Below are 9,093 nucleotides of genomic sequence, written 5' to 3'. Positions count from 1 at the left end.
TCTTTTTGTTGGGTTGATGGTGAATGAGGACAAAACGAAGTACCTCCTGTCATCCAGCAAAGAGTCAGCGCATACGCGCCTTGGCAACCACACTATTGTTGGCAGCCATAATTTAGTAAAAGACTTCGTTTATTTGGGAACCAGCATCAACACTAGCAACAATCAGGTGCCGCATCTTTTTCCGAATACGGCATTTGAATAACCGCTTAAAGGTAGAGGAACCAAAGTCGCGAGTAATGCGAAACAAAAAAATGAGTAAAGTAACTCTATAATCTGGTAAAAGAAAGATTTAGAATTATTTTACTCAAATAAAAATTATATCTTTGTTTCAGCACAACCCTGACGATACGAAAAACGGCCCTTATCAGGGCCACCACTAATACCCAAAGAAAAAAAATTGCTAATCAATTATACCTACGCAAAACTGCCCTTATCAGGGCCACCAAGAGAAAAATTTGCTAGACAATTATGTTTTACATATTGTAAATTTATTTTTGGATTATTTATATCCTCCATATTATTAAAATTATGGTTATTTTCAGGGCAATACATAGAAAAAAGGTATGACAAGAAAACAAAACCGGAGTATAACCGATACGGAAACACTCCAAACCGAACTTTTGCCATAGCAGGTACCGATACCAGATCCAGCATAAAACCGAAATTGATACAAAAGCCTCCTGGTTGTTAGAGCAAACACGAATTTAATTTGTTGTGAAAATTTCATATTTCGCAGTTTTTTCAAACATTTTACGAATTAATACATTAAAAATTCTTTCTGTGAAATGAAATTGTGATATTTTAAATTTGTTGTGAAATCAAAAAGTATGTAAACATATTAATAATAAATATCAATCTAATGTTTACACGGAAATGAGTTTTAGTCTCAGAAAAACATTTTGTGAGGAAGCTCCACATTGATTACTTACTTACTTACTTAATTGGCGCTTAACCGTCTAAACGGTTATGGCCGTCCAACAAGGCGCGCCAGTCGCTCCTTCGCTCCGCCAACCGGCGCCAATTGGTCACACCAAGGGAGTTTAAATCGTTTTCCACCTGGTCCTTCCAACGGAGTGGGGGCCGCCCTCTACCTCTGCTTCCATAGGCGGGTTCCGATAGAAACACTTTCTTGGCCGGAGCATCATATTTCATTCGCATAACATGGCCTAGCCAGCGCAGCCGCTGCGTTTTAATTCGCTGGACTATGTTGATGTCTGCGTATAGCTCGTACAGCTCATCATTAACTCTTCTTCGGTACTCGCCGTCGCCAACGCGTAGAGGTCCATAAATCTTTCGAAGAACTTTTCTCTCGAACACTCCCAAAGCCGCTTTATCTGCTGTTGTCATGGTCCATGCTTCTGCCCCATATAGCAGGACGGGTACGATAAGTGACTTGTAGAGTATGATTTTCGTTCGCCGAGAGAGGACTTTACTTTTCAATTGCCTACTTAGTCCAAAGTAGCATTTATTGGCAAGATTGATTCTTCGCTGGATTTCAGTGCTGATGTTGCTGGTTCCCAAATAAACGAAGTCTTTTACTATTTCGAAATTATGGCTGCTAACAGTAGCGTGGTTGCCAAAGCGCGTATGCGCTGACTCTTTGCTCGATGACAGCAGGTACTTCGTTTTGTCCTCATTCACCATCAAACCCATCTTTACCGCTTCTTTTTCCAGTCTGGAGTAAGCAGAACTAACAGCGCGGGTGTTTAGGCCGATGATATCAATGTCATCAGCATATGCCAGTAATTGCACGCTTTTATAGTATATTGTTCCAGTGTGGTTAAGTTCTGCAGCTAGTATAATTTTCTCCAGCATCAAATTAAAGAAATCGCACGATAGGGGGTCACCCTGTCTGAAACCTCGTTTAGTTTCGAACGGCTCGGAGAGGTTCTTCCCAATTCTGACTGAGCTGACGGTGTTGCTCAACGTCATTTTACACAGCCGTATAAGTTTTGCGGGGAAACCAAATTCAGACATAGCGGCATATAGGCAGCTCCTTTTCGTGCTGTCGAAGGCGGCTTTAAAGTCGACGAAGAGGTGATGTGTGTCGATTCTCTTTTCACGGGTTTTTTCCAAGATTTGGCGTATTGTGAAAATCTGGTAGATGGTAGATTTACCAGGTCTGAAGCCGCACTGATAAGGTCCAATCAGCCGGTTCACGCTGGGCTTCAATCTTTCGCACAATACACTTGAAAGGACCTTATATGCGATATTAAGAAGGCTGATTCCACGATAGTTGGTGCATTTTGCAGTATCCCCCTTCTTGCGGACTGGGCAAAGAACACTTAGATTCCAACCGTCGGGCATGCTTTCGTCCGCCCATATTTTGATAAGAAGCTGCTGCATGCGCCTTACCAACGCCTCGCCGCCGAACTTGAATAGATCCGCAGGCAATCCATCAGCGCCCACGGCCTTGTTGTTTTTCAATCTGGTTATTGCTATTCTAACTTCGTCATAATCGGGCGGGGGACATATATTCCATCATCATCGATTGCGGGATCGGGTTCTTCATCACTGCGCGGTGAATTGCTGCCTCCATTTAGGAGAGCAGAGAAGTGTTCCCTCCATAATCTAAGCACTCTCTGGACATCAGTTACAAGGTCGCCGTTTTCATTCCTACAGGAGTTTGCCCCGGTCTTAAAACCTTCCGTCTGTCGCCGTATTTTTTGGTAGAATTTTCGGGCGTTTTTCCTGGTGGCTAGCAGCTCAAGCTCCTCGCACTCACGCCTTTCTGCTTCTGCTTTTTTCTTTCTGAAAAGGCGTCTCGCTTCCCTTTTCAACTCACGATAGCGTTCACACACTCCTCTTGTCGCGCTCGCTTTCAGCGTAGCCCTGTAGGCAGTGTCTTTTCTTTCGGTTGCAACGCGGCATTCTTCATCATACCAGTTGTTTTTTCGTGGCCGCCGGTAACCAATTTTTTTCCTCGGCGGCAGTACGAAGTGCTTTGGAGATATGCTCCCACTGCTCCTGTATTCCTTCAGGATGAGTTGTGCCCTCAGAGAGCAGGTGTGAGAGTCGAGTTGCGAAATCATTGGCAGTCTGTTGTGATTGAAGCTTTTCGACGTCTAGTTTTTCTTGTGTTTTTTGTTCCTTGTTTTTAGCCGCGTTGAGGCGGGTGCGTATTTTGGCTGCAACGACATAACGGTCCGAATCGATGTTAGGTCCTCGGATCGTGCGCACATCTAAAACACTGGAGGCATGCCGTCCGTCTATCACAACGTGATCGATCTGATTGCGAGTATTTCGATCAGGAGACAGCCATGTAGCTTGATGTATCTTTTTATGCATGAACCTCGTGCTGGATATGACCATGTTTCGAGCACCGGCAAAGTCAATCAGCCTCAGTCCGTTAGGAGAAGTTTCATTATGTATGCTGAACTTTCCGACTGTAGGGCCAAAAACACCTTCTTTGCTCACGCTGGCGTTAAAGTCGCCAAGCACAACTTTTATATCATGGCGGGGGCAGCGCTCGTATGTGCGTTCTAATTGTTCATAAAAAGTGTCTTTCACCTCATCGTCTTTCTCCTCTGTCGGCGCATGGGCGCAGATGAATTATATATTAAAAAATTTTGCTTTTATTCGGATAGCGGCGAGACGCTCGTCCACAGGCGTGAACGCCAGCACTTGGCGACAAAGTCTCTCTCCCACCACGAATCCGTCGCCAAAACTGCACTTATTCGCATGGCCACTCCAATATATGTCACAATTTTTGATCTTCTTTCTTCCTTGCTTCGTCCAACGCATTTCTTGGATGGCGGTGATGTCAGATTTTGCTTTGACGAGGACATCAACCAGCCGGGCATCTGCACCAATCCCATTCAGGAAGCGGACGTTCCAGGTGCATGCCCTCAATTCATTGTCCTTCAAACATTTGCCATGGTCGTCATCAATAGAGAGTGTATTTATCCGAGGCTTGTTGTTATATTTCATTGGAGTATGGTTTTACGTGGCGGGTCCCAAGCCCAGCGCATAACCCGCTCAGCGGGGGTGAAAATATTACTTGGCACGTTTATATAGCGAGCCGCTTGCTCCAATACAGACGCCCGCTTGCAGCCGCACCTAGAAGTGTAAAGACGCTCCCGATGAGATCTCCCCCGGCTAGCCCTTAAACCGATTATGTCAGAGTGGTCTAGCCAGGTTGTCGCCTTCTCACATTAGCTCACCGCTAAACGGGTGTTTAGCGGCTACCCAGAGGATACTTGGCCGCAAGCGACCGGCAGTAGTGAGCTGCTTGAACCGCATGCAAAAGAATCGCTATGGACTTTCGTGGACTTCTACACACGGCCCCACCCTCCCAAATTGATTACACAAACAAAAAATAATTGAAAGAAAAACATGTCCTACTACATAGTAAGCTTGCATTTTCATTAATCTTAATACTACATGCATATTATATATACATATGTATGTACATATTTTTGTTGCATTAAAATACATCGAACAATTTGTTAAAGATCTTTGGTTTAACATTCATATATATACTAAAATAATTAAATGATAAATTTTTTAAGAAGTAATCCTTAAAATATCAAGAAACTAAAAATATGAAGCGTGTATATAATCTTCCAAATGCTTCACGTTGCCCCATTGCCGCATATAGACCCGGTAACAAGCACCATTTACCATAATTCAACGCATTTATATTAATGAATAGTAAAATTAGATACAGGCATACATATACATACAAACATATTGTATAGACAATAATATATACATACATAATGCATTTGCTGTTATGTGATTTTGTAGCGCATGTACAAAATGATAGAATTTATGACGCATCAGTTGAATATGGCGATACTGTGGTGATTTGAGTATGGCTTTGCCTTGTTTTTTCACAGCCTCCTTAAGGATTTAATAAGATTTGATAATCGAACCAAACTCGCCTTCCATCAAAAAGAAATAATGTCTGAAACTACGCAAATCATCAAGTATTTGCAGTTCTTCGAGAAACAGGCGCATCACTTTATTGTTAACCAAACTCAAATGTGTAGTCATCGGTAGTATTACAGATTTCTTCAGGAATTCCGTGAGCGTTATAACGCTCATGCTATTCACTTTCAATTGGTGTAAGGATTCGCGTGATTTTTTTGCTGCAACAATCATTGGTGTGTGCGACATATTCAAACGTATGTATGGATATGTATGTATATATGTATATGCAAATTGAGACTAAGATGCGCGCTATCAGCGAGCGCCGGTTTATTGTATTCAGCGAATTGCAAGTCTGTAAGTTCGCTTTCAGGTAACGTATTGAGATTTATATCAGGTTGAATGATTTTAGTATTGCCACTTGAGCATATTCGTGTGCAAGTACGTACTTCTTGTTGCGTTGTGCCTCAGTGAGCGCTGCAAAGTAAGAAAAAAGGATGTAAGGTATGTGGGCGATAAAAAGAACGCAAATGCAAACACTTACGCTTCTCTTTTGTAACTGCAGCGGGGGAACCTATGATTATAGGTGCTGGGCCAATAGCAAATGTTGTGCTACTTATATTTGAATTCAATGTTTGTGCGTGTGTAGCTGCATTAATAGTCATTATGGTGCTACTGATATTTTTCGTCATTCCACCTGTGGGCGGCCCATTTGAATTAAGCACGTTAGAGGCGCTGCGCTTTAAAAGTGTGGTTTTGGATGTGTTCGCCAACAGCCTTGTACTGCTATCTGAGCGCGCTTGCAGCAGGCTCTTCAAATAAAACTAATGTCTTATCCGATTCTGCCTCCATTGGCTCACTAACTTGCTTAGCTGCTGTCGTTTGGAATTCATCTGCATCTGCAAAATGAAAAAAGTGAATAAAACAAGACTAAGTATAAAGAAACAGCTCATTACCTTTCCTTTCCGTTAAATATCAGAAAACCAACTTTATTTGTTGATTTTCTTTTTTCCCAGCATGTTGTTTGTTTTTGACGGAAAAAATAGTGTCATATATTTTCATACATCACTTTTGACAGCAGAAATTGAAAGACCGATTGACAGTTTATGTTCCAGCGGCAACAACAAAATACACGGGAGGGTTGCATTTTTGCTAATGCTTCTACCTGGTAATTGTACCATGGTTCCAACATAAATCTCCTACCCAGATTGCGCACTCACAGTTCAAAATTGCTTCGTTCTACGCAAATACGTCATAGTTGACTCTTGAGCGAATAAAAAAAAGAGCTAAAGGAAAGAGTCAATTCATACGTCATAAAAAACAGCTGATCTAATGTTTACATGTGCAAAGCGCAATCTTCTTGTGTGAATTGTGGTGTTCCAAATATGAGCCAAATCGGACCAAGAATACGATTTTTTTTAATATCTCGATCCTTGCGCTACCTGGTGCCGATTTTTTGCATATGTCGCTTTCTATTCATGTATGAAACGTTGGGTCTATTCGATGGGGGTAAATTATAGTTCATGTAGTAAAAAAAGGAGTACTGCCCGAAGCAATAATGTGCGCGCACTTCCTTTGTAACTACAGCGAGCAGGGACCGTCGTTTTGTTGTTGTTCTGCTATGCAAGCAGAAGTGACTAAAATTGATGGCGGTGCTTTTGTTATTGTAACTTACCGTTGTCCAATGAAATAAAAAGAATACAGTACTTGCTGTACAATAATTTGTATTTATTGATCTTTGGATAATTGCTAGTGCTTGGAGTGTTGCCCAAAATAATATTGTGCGCACACGTCCGAACAATTCGCTCAAATCCAATTGAGTTATGTCGATCATCAATTAAATATCTATACATTGAAATATAACGAGGATTGCTAATTTGTGTTAGCAAGTATTCATTGAATGTGATTATATACATATTTTACGAAAACCCTACAGGGTTGTATTTAGCTTCATTACATAGATTAATCTATTACAAATACTGTGGTAACATATAGTTAATACAAGTCAAAGAAATAATTATGATTTCAATTACGAACGAACATACATAAATATATGATTGCTTCAGTCTCCCCCTAGGATGCCGAAATCGTCCCGATGAGGGTCTAATCGATGACGAATAACATTGACTGGTGCCTCTGTTACATCTTTCGCACTTCGATAGGGAGTGAGTGCGGATGCGTGATATATACCAAGTGGTTGTTGTAAGTTATCTTCCTGCGCAATAACATACGTTGTTGACCCTTTTCGTTCTATAATGGTGTATGGCCTATCACGTTTAGGAGCGAACTTTGCCGTCACCCCTTACTTGCATTGCTCAGAACATGTGTAGTAACCAGTACTTTTGCTCCTAATTCAAACACATTATGTCCACGTCGTTTTGAATTAGTAATGCCTTTTTTGGCATCTTGTTGCTTCCTTCTTGCTCTTTGGTTAAATAATTTTACTCGGCTTTAGATAATAATCTTCTGGCATACTCTATTGGGTGTTCACTAGGACCCTCCCCCTGGAGCAAAACTGCCCCAGGTGCGTAACCGCTGGCATCAGTTTCTTTTAAAATTGTAAGCGATGGCGTGGAGATACAAGCAATTCTCGTTTGTCGGACTTTCTCTCGTTGTTTTTATGGGAGGCGCAAACAGACGCGAACTATTTTCGGGAGTTGTTACACCGATAGGAAGTGAATCCCTAAAAATGTTTTGTACCATTTTAGGCGAGTACTGATTGTTTTGAGGCGTTCTTCCAGCTGGTTTACCAAGAGTACCGATTTCTGGGATATGAGGTGTTTTGCTCCTTCGATAGCCGTTTTCGACAAAATCAACAAATATAGATTTTTTGTTCATATCTTCTGCACTGACTCCAGAAGCCTTACAAGCATCAATATATTCTACTGCAATATCTAGTGCAAGAAGCTGGCTGTCATCATTGGATTTGACAAATTCGTATTTAACGTTTGGTTCATCAGCGAAATACCAGAATTTTCGCGCCATATTTAAAACAATATTGGATTGTTCCATAAAATCTGGACCAATGAGTGTACGGTTTTTAGTGGCATACGGTAGAGAAACTAGCCGAATTTTCCTTTGGCGGTTTCTAATCGTTATGTCGCAAACGGTAGATAATACTTTTTGCGTGGTGGTACTGCCATCTGCTAGGGTAACATCGGCTTAGACGTCTTGGAAAATACACCCTTTCATGTCAAAATCTTCCGTAAGTTTGCACTGGCAATACTTGTCTTCGCACCTGTGTCGAAAATAGCTTCTCCCTTTAAGCCAAACATCTCTACGTGGACAGACGGGATCGGTCTACCAACAACTGTTGTGGAAACATTGTTAAATGCCAGATATTTTGGACTTTCTTTGTTTCTTCCACTACATTTTACACAGTTAGACCGATAAACGCCTGGTGCACCGCATCCGTAACACGAGAAAGCTGCCGTACGTTTTGGAGCAGCGTTTTGTGATGGTGTTTCGCCAACCTTTGATGTACTGGCTTGTTGTTGTGGCGCATTTTGTTGCTGTTGTTGTTTCTTTCGGCAAATATCGACGGTATGACCACGACCTCGATAGAAAGAGCATTGCTTTGGGTCTTCTACATGCGCCTGGTCAGTGACGACAGGTATGCTTCGTGTGACTGCATGAAAAAGCATTTCTGCTTCACGGCAATGTCTCAATAATTCCTCGAAGGTTGGTGTTAATTCACGACGGACCCGCTCACGAATCTTAACAGACAAGAGTCCGTAAATCATGCTTATTTGTACCGACTCATTTACGCTTTCTTTCAGCTGTGAAAATAATAGCCGCTTTTTACAAATGAAGCTGTCGGTTGGTTCTCTTGCCTGTTGCTTGTGTTCAAAAATTGAAATAAAAATTTTCCAATCCGGATTTGGTGGTGAAAATGTTGTACGGATTAAATGAACCGCTTTGTTAAATGTTGTAATGCTTTCTTTCACCCCAATCCACCATGTTGCTGTATAATCTTCTAAGAGAAGTGGCATTGTGCGCAATGCGTCTGCGTCGAAAACTCGTTCAATATCTTTGTAAACGGTGACAGATGCAAGGAACTCCTCTACAGCCTCTGGACTTCGGTGTCCACGGAAACGTGCAGTACACCCCGTAAATGAGCCTCCTTTTCTTTCGCCCGATATCACTGCCAAAATTTGGCTAAATTGTTTTGGCGAAAACGTCGCCATTGGTTCGGCTTTGTCTTTGTTCGTAGCCGCTAAG

The 9,093-nt window shown here is 41.8% G+C and overlaps 1 long non-coding RNA gene across 1 annotated transcript; it reads right to left on the bottom strand.

Annotated features, from left to right (window-relative positions):
- Positions 1–4,426: 4,426 nt before the first annotated feature.
- LOC137253272 (uncharacterized) lies at positions 4,427–5,943 on the bottom strand. Its single transcript, XR_010953759.1, has 3 exons — positions 5,829–5,943; positions 5,417–5,771; positions 4,427–5,349 (listed from the first exon to the last, which is right to left on the bottom strand). It is a non-coding gene; the product is annotated as an uncharacterized lncRNA (long non-coding RNA).
- Between the last annotated feature and the right edge of the window lie 3,150 nt (positions 5,944–9,093).

The sequence above is a fragment of the Eurosta solidaginis genome, chromosome 5 (genome assembly GCF_040869045.1).
Source record: "Eurosta solidaginis isolate ZX-2024a chromosome 5, ASM4086904v1, whole genome shotgun sequence".
Classification (NCBI taxonomy): domain Eukaryota; kingdom Metazoa; phylum Arthropoda; class Insecta; order Diptera; family Tephritidae; genus Eurosta; species Eurosta solidaginis.
Note: the sequence above shows the minus strand (reverse complement) of the source record. Positions and strands in the feature narration are given on the sequence as shown.